The sequence below is a fragment of the Rutidosis leptorrhynchoides genome, chromosome 3, assembly GCF_046630445.1.
Source record: "Rutidosis leptorrhynchoides isolate AG116_Rl617_1_P2 chromosome 3, CSIRO_AGI_Rlap_v1, whole genome shotgun sequence".
Lineage (NCBI taxonomy): Eukaryota > Viridiplantae > Streptophyta > Magnoliopsida > Asterales > Asteraceae > Rutidosis > Rutidosis leptorrhynchoides.
This window is the reverse complement of record NC_092335.1, coordinates 678,963,563-678,978,785: the sequence shown is the minus strand read 5'-3', so window position 1 is coordinate 678,978,785 and position 15,223 is coordinate 678,963,563.

The following is a 15,223-nucleotide window of genomic DNA, read 5'->3' as shown; positions in this document are numbered from 1 at the left end:
CTGTCGGAGATTTTCTTATAAATTCACCTCATTCGTTTCCTTACAACTCACACCTTCTGTTGATGCATTTTATGCAACTCCCTAGACATCTACCCACGTCCATTGCAGGTACAACAGTTTACAGGCCACCATGATTGCTCGTTATTATCCTATCCGTGTTTGTATGTGGTTACAGGAACTGCAGGAATGAGATTTAGATGTTTGACTATGTTAGACTTAGTCAGACGTACGAGTGAAGCCTCACTAGTACGGCTGACAGGCTCATACGCACGATTGATGCTGAGCTAAGTCACAATTACAACCTAAATGAGAAGACACGAGTGTGTGATCACCCGTACGGCTGATGAAGCCAACTCGTACGTGTGATGAATGAATCGTATGGGTGAGTCAACAGCAGGGGTATATAAAGTCTTATGTTCTTCATTTTAGGTTAAGCCTCTCATTTGTTACACACACTCAGATCTAGTGAGCTCCTCCGATTCTCTCTCAGTCCAAATCACCCAGGTGGTGAATAATAACTCTAGGTGTTGATCTAATCACACTTGATTTAGTTGTGGTTTGACTAAATTAATCAAAAAAAAAAAAAAAACTTAACCTATTCACTAGAGGGTTTGATTCACTTATTCCGCCATTGTGTGAGTTAAATCTGTTGATTTCTAAGTTCCTAGTCATGTTTCATCACCTTCTATTCTTTCCCCCTCAACTCATATTTTAAAGTATTCATCAATATGCTCCATCCAGTTCTGATTCTTGATATACTTCTAACTTTCATATCGGTCATTCTTCTTTTTCATCTACCGCCGGAAGAATCTATTTACTTCTACTATACTCTTGGGTTTATAGTGTTTCTAGTTCTCCCGTGTCTTTATATTGCTATATGCATCGATGTATATGATTTATAATTTCTGGTTTGTCGTTGGGATTTATATATTCCCTTATATTTCAAAGTCTCTGCTTCTGTCTTCTATAATCATTATCATTCACAGTTAATGCTCTCTTTTATTTGCTGCAATTTATACCCCAATTTCTATTTCGAAGTTTTGTCCTTTCGTTTCTTCTTCTTGCGATTAAGCACCGCTTGTAATGGTCCAGAATTCACATATATGAATTTTGGAATGAACATTGTTAATGTTCTAGGAAGGAAATTGTGATGGCACGATCTTGACTTGTCAAATTACTAGAATACCTTGGAAAAGGCCGAATCATCAAGAAATATTTTCTTGATATTTTAGAGGTTAAATAGAATACAAGAGTCGTATAACATGGCACATGATGATGTTATGATCTGTGAATCATCACGTTCCATTTAGAAACTCAGCATGACTTACTGTAATATAATCACATTGATCAAGTGTCATTATATTATACTAATTCATGCTTCAGTTCTCAACATTACTTCAAAATATTCCTATTTTAAACTTGAATGTTTCAGAATTTAGAAACTAAAATAGTTTCTTTTATGATGTAATACAGATAGCGCGAAGAGGTAAATGATTTCAAATAAGAAAAATTAAGAAAATATCTTCAGAAATATGGAGGATATTTACAATGAAAGATATGATGATATTTTAGAATTTCTAATATCAGAGGATGATGAAGAATATTGTCCGCATGGGTTTAGAGTCAGGAGCAAGGTATTCGTTAATGACTTCAGCAGGTACTGAATCATTTGGATCCTTTCAAGTCAGGTCCAGTCTTTGTAATTTGTCCACAGCCTCCTTCCTACTTTGCTCAATCCGTTTTCCAGTTCCAAAACTTCTCTTTTTCTGCGCTTTTCCAGCACACTTCATCATTATAATCCAGCTTTTATCCTTTAAAGTCGTCTATAGTTTTCGCTGCTTCATCAGCTTTTTTTTTTCTCCATTTTCGGAGAACCAATTCGTAGTTCGGAGTGTTTTTCAGAAACTTCACATTCAAATTAAGTCCAGAAGATAGACGTTATATATACACATATAACTGTTGGCATAAACATCCTGCGAGATTTCAAAATACTGATTGCTAATTCCCAATTATTCGTATGGCAATTCTCATTACAAGATGCGAATGAGTAAATGATGGGGTTTCAATGAATAATTATAATGACTTTTTGGAGAGGCTAAAGTCAAAGGGTAATGAAGTTGTTGGTACATCTGCTAATAATGTGGTTGAATGTAAAAGGTTCCCTGGTAACGATGGTGTATATCTCAAGGTTATAATAAGGTTAGTCTGACTGAAAAGTCGAAGTTGACTTGCTGGAGCTGTGACAAAACTGGCTACTTTGAATAGGAGTCGCAAAGTTATTTTTGCTAATAAATGCCAAAGAATCTGACGCGGATACGTTGTTTAAACTTTTACTTTGGTTTCAAGAGTTTTTCGGGTACATAACTGTGGGTAACATGTGGTTGGATCATCATCTCGATTGCTCATCATTCGAAGTGTCTTCAGAAATTTTCGAAGGGTTTGAACACAGATTGTAATCGTTAACATACATTTGATGTTCTAACACAGTTTTGAAGTCAAAATATAGCTTGTGAAGCATGTAAGGATCTAAGAGTGATGATTTTGGTCTTATCTCAAGTTGAATTTTGAGATTTCAAAATCAGAATATATAATTAAATTTTGAATGAGTATGGTTGTTTTGATTTCTATAAAAGAATGTATATTGTTGTGAAAGTAGGGAGTATAATGGATGATTTGCTGAATCAGATTCGAAGAATGTAACATATTAATTGTGAATTTATATATCTCTCGGGTATTACCTACCCGTTAAAAAAAAAAAAATCACAATTAATATTTTGTACAAAAGAATTTTATTACAGTCTTTATGAAAATATATATATGTATATTTTCTTCAGATGTAATATAGATTTAATGAGTTAATGTTAAATTAAACTCATTTGATTTACGGTTGAAACTAGAATTGAATAATCCCTAAAGGCTTTAAAAAGTACATAACTTTTACGCAGTATTTCTTTAATGACATTGAAATTATGAATCAATACTTCGTTATTTGTTGATGTATGATATTCGGTTCGTGGAATTCTTGTGAATTTCGCAAAGTACGAATGATGTTATCTGAAAAGTTTCGAGTACATCGATGATGAAAGTGTACAATCAAATATATACTTGATTTATTATGAATTGGAATTTGTTGAATTGCGACAGAGATTGTAGTTAACGCTGGTTAAGTTGCGGCCGAAGGACGTACATTATTGCATATTTGTAATATGAATTAACCGAGTATTTAAGATTCACACACAATAGCTTAGCACGGAAAGATTTATTTCAAAATATATATATATATATATATATATATATATACATATAATTTCTTCAGAGGGAATGAGTTAATTCTTCATAACTCGTTGATACAATATACACGTTATTGATTCGTAATAATGTCCACAGTGATTCTTGAATTGACGGAGTTTGTGATGTTATCGGTGTTGTTGATTCGGATGTTGACTGTACTGACGATGCTGGTAACGCTAACGGTACTGTTGATGCTGTTGGTAAAGCAAGTTTAGCTTGTTAATCACACACCATTTTTGTTAGAGTTTCTACTCTTCCTTCTATCATTTTGATTCGTTTAACTGATTTATGGTTAGGGCTAGATTTGATAATCTCTAAGACTTTAGAGATTACAAAATCGCCGCGGAATGTTTCTCCAATGAAGTTATGAATTAATACTTCGTCAGTTATTGTTGTTGGTACTCCTTGGTATCTATGGTGCGTATGACGTTGATGCTCATGGGACAGATTGTGAAGTTGAGGTTTACGACGCAGTTGTGGTTGGAGGTGGTAATGGTACTGTTGGCGTTGATGATGGTGGTACTGGTTATGCTGCTGGTGCTGCTGCTGGTGTTTGTAATCTTTGCACCATATTCTCCAAAGCCACTACCCGAGCGCGAAGCTCGTTGACTTCTTCTATTATACCGGGGTGATTGTCGGTTCGGACGAGCGGATAAATATAATTTAGAATTTGATGTAGTATATAATCGTGACGAGATACTCTGGAAATGAGAGAGAAAATGGTGTTTCGGATTGGTTCGCCGGTAAGTGTTTCAGGTTCTTCGTTAAAAGGGCAATGGGGTGGATGGAAGGGATCACCTTCTTCTTGTCTCCAATGATTGAGGAGGCTACGAACCCATCCCCAATTCATCCAGAATAGATGATGGCTGATTGGTTGATCCATTCCGGTCACACTGCTTTCAGAGCTGGAGTGAGATTCCATTTCGGAATCCGAGGAACTTGAATTAATGATGAATTCCATTTTGTACGATTGAATAAGGATTTTTTTCGATATGAAATGATTTTCGGTTATCGGATGGTATTCTAATTACATAGAATATCCATAGATATAGAACAAAAGATTTCGTAGATTACGGAGGAATTTACGGGATATGTCAGGTAAAGTTTAAAGTAACAGATACGATAAGATATGATTTAGCAGATACGCTAAGATATGAATTTTGTCTATACACTACTCATGCAATTAATGTAGCAAGACGTGTCTAAACTAGAAATGATAAGCAGGTAATTTCCTAAGAATGATAAGCAGATGATTTCCGACTAAAAATGATAAGCAAAACTTTTGACATGCAGACACGGTCGAAGTCCAGACTCACTAATGCATCCTAACGACTTATCAGTTAGACACACTAATGCAGACATGGTTCGCTAAGACCACCGCTCTGATACCAACTGAAAGGACCCGTTCATATACATTATAAACGATTCACAATAGTTGATTACATTGCGAGGTATTTGACCTCTATATGATACATTTTACAAACATTGCATTCGTTTTTAAAAGACAAACTTTCTTTACATTGAAAATTGACAGGCATGCATACCATTTCATAATATCCACTATCCAACTATAAATTGATTTAATAATAATCTTTGATGAACTCAATGACTCGAATGCAACGTTCTTCGAAATATGCTATGAAAGACTCCAAGTAATATCTTTAAAATGAGCAAATGCACAGCGAAAGATTTCTTTAACACCTGAGAATAAACATGCTTTAAAGTGTCAACCAAAAGGTTGGTGAGTTCATTAGTTTATCATAATCATTTATTTTCATCATTTTAATAGACCACAAGAATTTCATTCCCAGTTCTCATAAATATACGTCCCATGCATAGAGACAAAAATAATCATTCATATTGTGAACACCTGGTAACCGACATTAACTAGATACATATAAGAATATCCCCTATCATTCCGGGATCCTCCTTCGGACATGATATAAATTTCGAAGTACTAAAGCATCCAGTACTTTGGATGGAGTTTGTTAGGCCCAATAGATCTATCTTTAGGATTCGCGTCAATTAGGGTGTCTGTTCCCTAATTCTTACATTACCAGACTTTAATAAAAAGGGGCATATTCGATTTTGATAATTCAACCATAGAATGTAGTTTCAATTACTTGTGTCTATTTCGTCAAACATTTATAAAAGCGCATGTATTCTCAGTCCCAAAAATATAAAGGGTAAAAAGGCAAATGAAACTCACCATACTGTATTTCGTAGTAAAAATACATATAACGTCATTGAACAAGTGCAAGGTTGACCTCGGATTCACGAACCTAAATTAATTATATATAATTATGTGTTGGTCAATATTTGTCTAACAAATTAGGTCAAGTCATAGTGTACCACAATCCTAATGCTCGAGACTAATATGCAAAAGTCAACAAAAGTAAATTTGACTCAAAATAATTTCCAAAAATCTATACATGATTAATATATAGTTTAAATATCGTCGTTTTATATTTTTAAATATTTTTAAAAGATTTATTAGAGTAATAATATAATTTATTTATTAATAAATAAAATTTTATATTAAATTTATGTAATAAAATATACTTTTATATATATTAAGTAATAAAATTTATAGAGTTCATTTAGTATCATAAAGATAATATGATAGGTATTATTAAAGTAAGTTATTACACGTAGTAAAATATGTTTGTATCACATATTTATTTGATAAAATAATATCTATAATGATAGTAAGTAAAAGTTGTATTATTTTGTAATAATAATTATTATTATAAAAAATATATTATTATAAAAATATCAATATTTATAATTACTAAGATGACATTATGATAAAACGATAATTCTAATTATGATAACTTTAATATTTACGATAATTTTTAATATTATCTTTAAAATAATAATTCTATTTAAAATAATAATAATAATAATATTTTATAGTAACAATGACATTTCTATTAAAATGATAATTTTTGTTAAAATGATAGTTTTAATACTAACGATACTTTTAATAATAATAGTAATGATAAAAATAATAAGAACGATAATTTTACCTAAATCAATATCTTATAATATTTTAATTTCATCATGATACTCTTACTCATTATTTCCTAATCATTTCGTTTAATAGCTTTTAATCGTCTTTTATATCGTGTTTATAATAATGATAATAATAGTAATCAAAATAATTAGGTGTTACCAATATTTGTTTTAATTACACTTATATTAATAATGATAGTTACTATAACATTATTAACGATAATACTAATAATTATCTTAATGATAATATAGTAATAATAATAATAATAACAACAATAACCATTTTTAAATAATGATATATATATTAATAATGATAATAATAATAATAATAATAATAATAATAATAATAATAATAATAATAATAATAATAATAATAATAATAATAATAATAATAATAATAATAATAATAATAATTGGATAATAATAATAATACTAATTATAACTTTAACGATAATAACGATAGTAATAATAAAAAAAATAACAATTTTTAATGATAAATCCCTTTTATTGATAAAGATAATAATAATGATAATAATAAGATAAAACTAGAACGACGATAAAAAAACGACGATAATAATAATCATTTTTAATAAAAAATATCGAAAATTCAATTGATTATAACTTCTAATCCGTTCATCGAAACCATTCGATATCTAAAGGAAAAGTTCTTAATTTTTCGCTAGCTTTCCAAGGACATGCATATCTTATACCTTATCTCAACCGCAAGTGTAACTAATTCAATATTCAACCTAACCTGTCTAAGGGCAATATCAAAAATACAAGCATGCATAATCCTAAATACTCGAGCACTAGTCAGGGATACACTATTAGTATGTAAAAGTTAAATTATGAGTACTCACCTATCAATATTGAGATTCAATATTGCAGGAAAGGTACGTAGACGCAACGGAAATGATAAACACTATATTGACCTCACGAGCATACCCATGAACCATACTCAATCACTTTCATAGCTATAACCCATAATTTCCTTAATCCTATCCTACTCGAAAAACAATTTCGAAATCACTCGGACAGCACTCCGTCGTAATATTTTATGTATACTAATAATATCTTGAAATAATACGGAGCAAATATATATGTACATCGATTGAGAGAGTTTAGAGAAAAATATTTTCAAGTTTTTATGAAATAATGAAACCTATTGAATTCTATTTATAATAGATTTTTGAATTATTAAAGTGAATTATTAAAGTTTGAATTATTAAAGTGAATTATTAAAGTATGAATTATTAAAGTGAATTATTAAAGTTAAAGTAAAGTAAAAATAAAGTAAAGGTAAAATTTAAGTATAGTAAAAGTATAAAATTATGTACGTATAATACGCGTATAAATATATATAATATTAATTTAAATTGTTATATATATTTAATAAAATAAAATATAAATATCGTTATCTTTATCATACTAGTTAAGTAATGAGTTGTAAAAAGTGATTCTAGATATTTATAAAAGTTATATACGTTTTAATAATAAAGTTCTTTTTAAATTGAAAACGTTTTTGTACGTTTGAAACTAAATAGATCAATCGAGTCTTTATGAGATTCAATCTTCCACTATCCTTTGTCTAGTTCTCAATGATTGACAATTTATTCTTATTTATAAATCACTTTACCATTTTTCGAATATTGTTAAAATGGAAAGATTTCTCAAATCAACGTGGGCCTTTCAACAGAGACTTGTAATCATAATTCAATATATCTGATAATTCAATCATTTGATCTTATCTTCTAATTCCATTGATAAACATTTTGAAACAGATACAATCATATAAAGTATTTAATCTAATATTTTGTTTACGTTTCAAGTTATAATATATATACACATATACATATATAATCATATTCGTTTAATGGTTCGTGAATCGTTGGAACTTGGTCGAGGTTGAATGAATGTATGAACATAGTTTAAAATTCTTGCAATTTAACTTAACAAATATTGCTTATCGTGTCGGAAACATATAAAGATTAAAGTTTAAATTTGGTTGGAAATTTCCGGGTTGTCACAAAATGAAGCATGAGTTAGTATAATATAATGACACTTGATCAACGTCATTATATTACAGTAAGTCATGTTGAGTTTCTAATGGAATGTGATGATCAACAGTACCATCATCATGTGCCATGTTACACGACTCTTACATTCTATTTAATTTCTAAAAATAAAAAAAAAATATTCCTTGATGATTCGGTCTTTTCCAGGATATTCTGGTAATTTGACAAATCAAAATCGTTCCATTACCATTTCTTACTTAAAGCATTAGCTATGTTCATTCCGAATTTCATACCTACGAATTCCGGACCATTACTCGCTTGACTCGAAGTCGAAAGCATGAAGCTCCGAAAAATAATGAAGAATATAAAGCCCGATAATAACCCCAAAATTACAAACCTTGTATATCGATGCAGATAGCAATATAGAGACACGGGAGAACTAGAAACACTATAAACACAAGGGTATAGTAGAAGTAAATAGATTCTTCTGGTGGTAGATGAAAAAGAAGAATGACAGATATAAAAGTTAAGAGTATATCAAGAATCAGTACTGGATGGAGCATATTGATGAATACTTTAAAGTGTGAGTTGAGGGAGAAAGAATAGAAGATGTGAATTGTAAGGAAACGAAAGGGGTGGATTTATAGTAAAATATCCGACAGAGCAATCAAAACAGATGATCGCATTTAAAGCGGATCCTAATTCCCTTGATTACCGAAGAATCAAATCTTATTATGAAGATTTTCTCTAATCTCTTGAACTAGGAAATCAACCCTATCTACGTCAAAAGATATGACGAATCTATACCTACTCATTTCACTCTTTGGTGATAGCTTCACTCGTATTCTTCACAAAATCAAATGGTTTTATCCATATTACCTAATGATGATAAAACTCTATTTATCCACTCATATTTGTCATGAAAACATTCTTATTGTTATCCATGACGACATCTACCAAATTTTGGGGACGAAATTTCTTTAACGGGTAGGTACTGTGACGACCCGGGAAATTCCGACCAAATTTAAACTTAATTCTTAATATAGTTTCGACACGATAAGCAAAGTCTGTAATGTTGAGTCACGAAAATTTTGAACTATTATTAAATATTAAAATATCCTGTAACTGATTCTGACGATTCACGAACCTTTGAGTGTTTACATAATTGTAGATATAAATAGTTATATAAATAATTATAAATAATAGTTTAAATATATTAATGAACTATTATGTGATTTAGTTATTATAAAAGATAACTTAAAATAATTAAAACTTGTTATTTGAATAGATATAGTATATTGATTATAAGTGATTCCGAACATAAGCTGTCAGTGTTAACAAAGTATGAAGTATATAATATTATTACTTTTATTATTATTATTATTAATGTTAATATTATTATTAATGTTAATATTATTAACAACATAAATATATAGATATGAAAGTTGATACATGTAACTTGTTATACCTAAATTATTACTTGTATTATAATTATTATTAGATATGATTATTATTTTCATCATTAAAAATTATTAATATTATCATAAAATGTTATTATTATTATCATTTAAAAATCATCATCTTAGCATTATTTTTATTTACATTTAACTTTATCATATTTAGTATTTCTTGATGTTATTAATTATTTTTATCATTAAGACAAGTATTATTATTATTATTATTAGTGTATTTAATATTTAATTTATTATTATTATTAATCATTAAAAGTAATTACAATATATAAATACTTATATATATAAATGCAGATATATACAGAAACAGATATATAAACTGATAGATATATTTAGCGAATTAGGTGTCCATATATCACTATCTGCTTATTTTGTTTTCTTCCTTTTCTATTAAACCCGTGAATCAATTTGTCTCCTCCTTCACTATAAACACGATCCTTCAATTCATGTAACAACATCCATTAATCACTTGCACCATAAAATTCTTTGCTACTATTCGTAAGTTAAAACAGAAGAAAAGGAGAAGCTGAAACAGAAAAAAAATAAAAATAAAACACAAACTTCTTCCTGTCGATTCTCATTGTGATCAAACAACCAACATCCTCTTATATTCTTTTATTGATTTCGGTTCCTTTGAAGCAACCACCCAAGAACCCAGTCGCATGTTCTTTGATATCAACTATAACCAAACACCTCTTGTGTTCCATACAATCTCAAAATCACAGCACACCATCTTCATCGGTTATCATTTACCGGAGCCACCACCACCTCAAACGATTGGCCATCTTCTCTCTCTCATCATCTCTCTCTCTATTCTTTTCCTTGTAAACCCCCATGACCACCAAATTGAAATCTCATTTCCCGTTTCTGTTTCAAATTAGAAATCAACTCCACCACTCCACTACCATAAATCACCATGAAAACCATTGAGACTACTGCCTTGGTTCGATTAGCCACAGAAACCCGACACCTTTTCTTGTTTCTTCATCGACAACCACATACAAACCCATTTATAAACGAACACGCTGCCACATCTATATTTTTTTTCTTTCTTCTTTCTCTTCTGTTCGATGCCATACCTGTTAGGGTTAAAAACATGAAGATCACACACCATTATAGCACCTGTTGCAGCACGCTTTATCTCTATTCTGTTTTAACAATGATATCGTGATGAATAATGATAAAGGCAATGAAGATTAGACACAATGATTAATATTACTATTTCTGATTCGTAGAGGTGGAGACACAAGGTTAATGAGTGCTGCAGTAGGGTCAGCACAAACAACTCCACTAGCTGCCTTTTGTTAAATAAAATAAATTGAACGTATACCTTTTTATTCTTTCAACCAGACTTCTTCAATTTGGGCCATAAGTTGCTAGCTGGGCCTGTGCAAATTTGAACCAATATTCTTACTTGTGTTGGTGGGCCGTGATATTGGCAAGATCCAGTTTAAGTATTGCCGTTGGGCTTTTTATTTGAGCCGTTGTTTTTGCTGTGTCCCTTCCATCCTGCTCGTTGCTGCTACACCTGTTTTTATTCACCGAATACCCACCTACAACTTCTACTTGTTTTTTGTTTATGTTTGGTGATGATGACAATAAAGAGTAACAGTGATGATGACGATTGGTGTTAAATGTAACGATAATGGTGGTGATAATAAATAATGGTGGTGATCACGATTAGGTTATGGTGAAGAAAGGCGAATATGAGGATGGTGTCACTATGAAGATGATGGGGCTATGACGTGATGATAATGATTATTATAATGATGGTAAATCAATCATATTGATGAGATGATAGAAGTTTGAAGAAGAAGAAGAGCAGACGCTATAGGATATATAGATTATTATTCGGGCTAAAACAGAAAGGAGAAGGCAGAAGGATGGTTGGGCGTCTTATGTGTAACCAAGAGGTCGCGGGTTCGAACCCGGGCAGTGGCATTTAATTTTTTTCTTAAGCTTGTTATTCGAAGGTAGTCTATATTATTATTATTATTAATACTTTATTATTATTATTATTATTATTATTATTATTATTATTATTATTATTATTATTGATTATTATTAAAAATTATTATCATTACTAGTATTATTATTAGGTAGTATTAGTATTATTAATATGATTAAAATTGATACAAGTATTATTATTATGATTATGATTATTATTATTAGGGTTATTATAAAAATAAAAAAATTTATTATTATATTCATTAATATTAGCATTAGTATCATTTTTAGTATTATTATTATTAACAAAAACATTATTTATATGAATATCATTAGTAGTGATGTTATTATCAATATAATTAAATACAACTTTTTATATATATCAAACATTATTATCTATGTAAAAATATACTTAAAAGTACATTACATATATGTGTAAATTAATTATATTAACAACCTTTATATAAATATCCATATATAATAAATTAAGTATTTTTTAATATATATATATATATATATATATATATATATATATATATATATATATATATAACTAAATAGATAAAAATCATTATCAAATATATATAAAATTAATTACATAAAGTTATAATTATTCGATTACGAGTATATATTTTAATATATATACGAATGATATAGGTTCGTGAATCGAAGGTCAACCCTTACAATTATTCAATGTTGTTATATGTATTTTTACTACAAAATACAGTATGGTGAGTTTCATTTGCTCCATTTTTATATATATTTTTGGACTGAGAATACATGCGCTGATTTATAAATCTTTTATGAAATAGGCACAAGTACTAAAACTAATTCTATGTGGGTTTAAACCAGAAATATACCCTTAGCTTGGTAACATTAAACTACTTGTCTATGTACGGTAGGTACGAATCCTAAAGATAGATCTATTGGGCCTGACAAACCCTATCCTGAATATGGGATGCTTTAGTACTTCGAGGTTATTTTAAACACACCTGATCTGGTGTACTTCAGAGGATAAAACATGAACGTTAAGGCTTGTTACCGGGTGCCTATGTCTTATAGAATACTTTTATACACTTGCGAGTGTACATATATTTATAAACGGAAATCTTGTGGTCTATTAACATATTTAATTGATTGTTATGATAAACCTATAAACTCACCAACCTTTTGGTTGACACTTTTAAGCATGTTTATTCTCAGGTATGAAAGAAATCTTCCGCTGTGCATTTGCTCATCTTAAAGATATTATATGGAGTCATACATGGCATATTTAGGTCAGTACCTCCCAATGGGACCAAATGTTGATGACTTCGTCCAGTTGGATTAGGACGGGTCTTTACAGAATTGATTGATGATATGTATCTAGTTGTATTCTTTGTTAAAATAAATTTCCAACGATGTATGATATGCGTTTTTAGCATTTTCGGATCATTAATTGTGAATGAATGAAGTTTGGCTCGACACTTAGAAAAATTCAGCATTTCAGCACCTGGAGGACCCAAGTTGCGGGTGCAACCCAGGCCATTGTGGGCGCAATCCAAGCCATTGCGGGCATAATCCAGGCCATTGCTGGCGCAATAAAAAGGGCTGCCAACTTTTTGTTTTTGTCTTTCCAAATTCGTACCCGCTTACTCGCAACTCCGATTAACATGAAACTTGGCCAACATGCTTATATTGTCATACCCCGTCCTAATCCATCTGGATGAAGTCACCAACATCTGGTCCCATTGCGATGATCGACTCCAAATAATGTCTTTAAAATGAGCAAATGCACAGCGGAAGATTTCTTTCATACCTGAGAATAAACATGCTTAAAAGTGTTAACCAAAAGGTTGGTGAGCTCATTAGTTTATCATAAAACAATCAAATTCATCATTTTGATAGACCACAAGATTTAAATGCTGCATGGTACAAATGGGCCCGAATCATATACCCACCTGTAATGTACATGCGATATCTTTTAAATACAGTACACCTTTCTCGTGTACGAAATCCTTTTTCATAAATCTTAGTAACCATACACATATCTCGTGCACAAAAACTAATACACTTAACCTGTGTATAAAAATCATTCTCTCGATACATAACATTTACATCAATTGGTGGCAATTATCATGTCCACATAATTCAAAGGTGGCAATTATCATGTCCACATAATTCAACGGTGGCAATTATCATGTCCACATAATTCAATGGTGGCAGTTATCATGTCCACATAATTCAATGGTGGCAATTATCATGTCCACATAATTCAATAATAATTCGCAGAACTTCTGTCTGCATAATAATTCATTCGAGGAATGGTTTGCTTGTGTCTATCTCGTCAAACATTTATAAAAGTATTTCATATACTCGCAGTTCAAAATATATTTCAAAAGCATTTAATAAAGCAGTTGTAAAAACAGCGCATGTATTCTCAGTCCCAAAAATGTAAAGAGTAAAAGGGAATCAAATGAACTCACATAATGTATTTTGTAGTAAAAATACATATGACGATATTGAACAATGCAGTGTTGGCCTCGGATTCACGAACCTATATCATTTATATATATATTAACACATATAAATGCAATCAAACAAATTTATATATATATATATATATATATTTATTAGTGATATCATTTTGTATGTTTCATAAATGTATTCAGTTTATGTACTTTAAATAAATAAAAATATAGTTATATTATATGTATTAAGTATAGTTTTATATAACTAATAGTTACTTGATAAAATATTAGTAATGTGTAAAATAATAATAATAATGATAATAAAAGTAATAATGATAATAATAATAATAATAATAATAATAATAATAATAATAATAATAATAATAATAATAATAATAATAATAATAATAATAATAATAATAATAATAATAAATAGAAATGAATTACTACCTTAAAAGGGTTTTTTTAAAGGCTTTCAAAAGATATACCACTGCTCAGATTCGAACCCTCGACCTCTCGTTAACACAACTCAACATCAATCCGTCCCTCTGTTTCATCATTTCTGTTTTAGTTTCTCACTTATATTTATTTAACTCCTTGTACATTGGTATATAATCTGTAAGCCCAATAGAATAAAAGAGACTCGGCCCAACAGAATAGAAGAGACTCGGCCTAACAGAAGTACACTCTCGGACCACAGCAGTTTTAAAAGCTCAACCCGTTTGAAGCCCAAGTTCAAAACCTTAGTAGTCCATCATGATCCGATAGAAAAAAATACGCGTGCACTTGGCTTCTGACTTCACAATGAATAAAAAAAATAGCAGTTGTTGTTAATCTTCAATCCCTTATCGGTCCAACATAATAGCTGAATTCGTCAGTCGAACAAAACTGATCTGTTTCCTTTTTCTGGTTGGTGTAAACGAAAGAAGAAAAAAATAAGAGGCAGGAACTTAAATAAAAAAAACGCAGGTCATCAATTTGTTATCATATGATCTGGTTTTCTTAAGGTGAGGTATTTCTTTGTGAGTGTCGG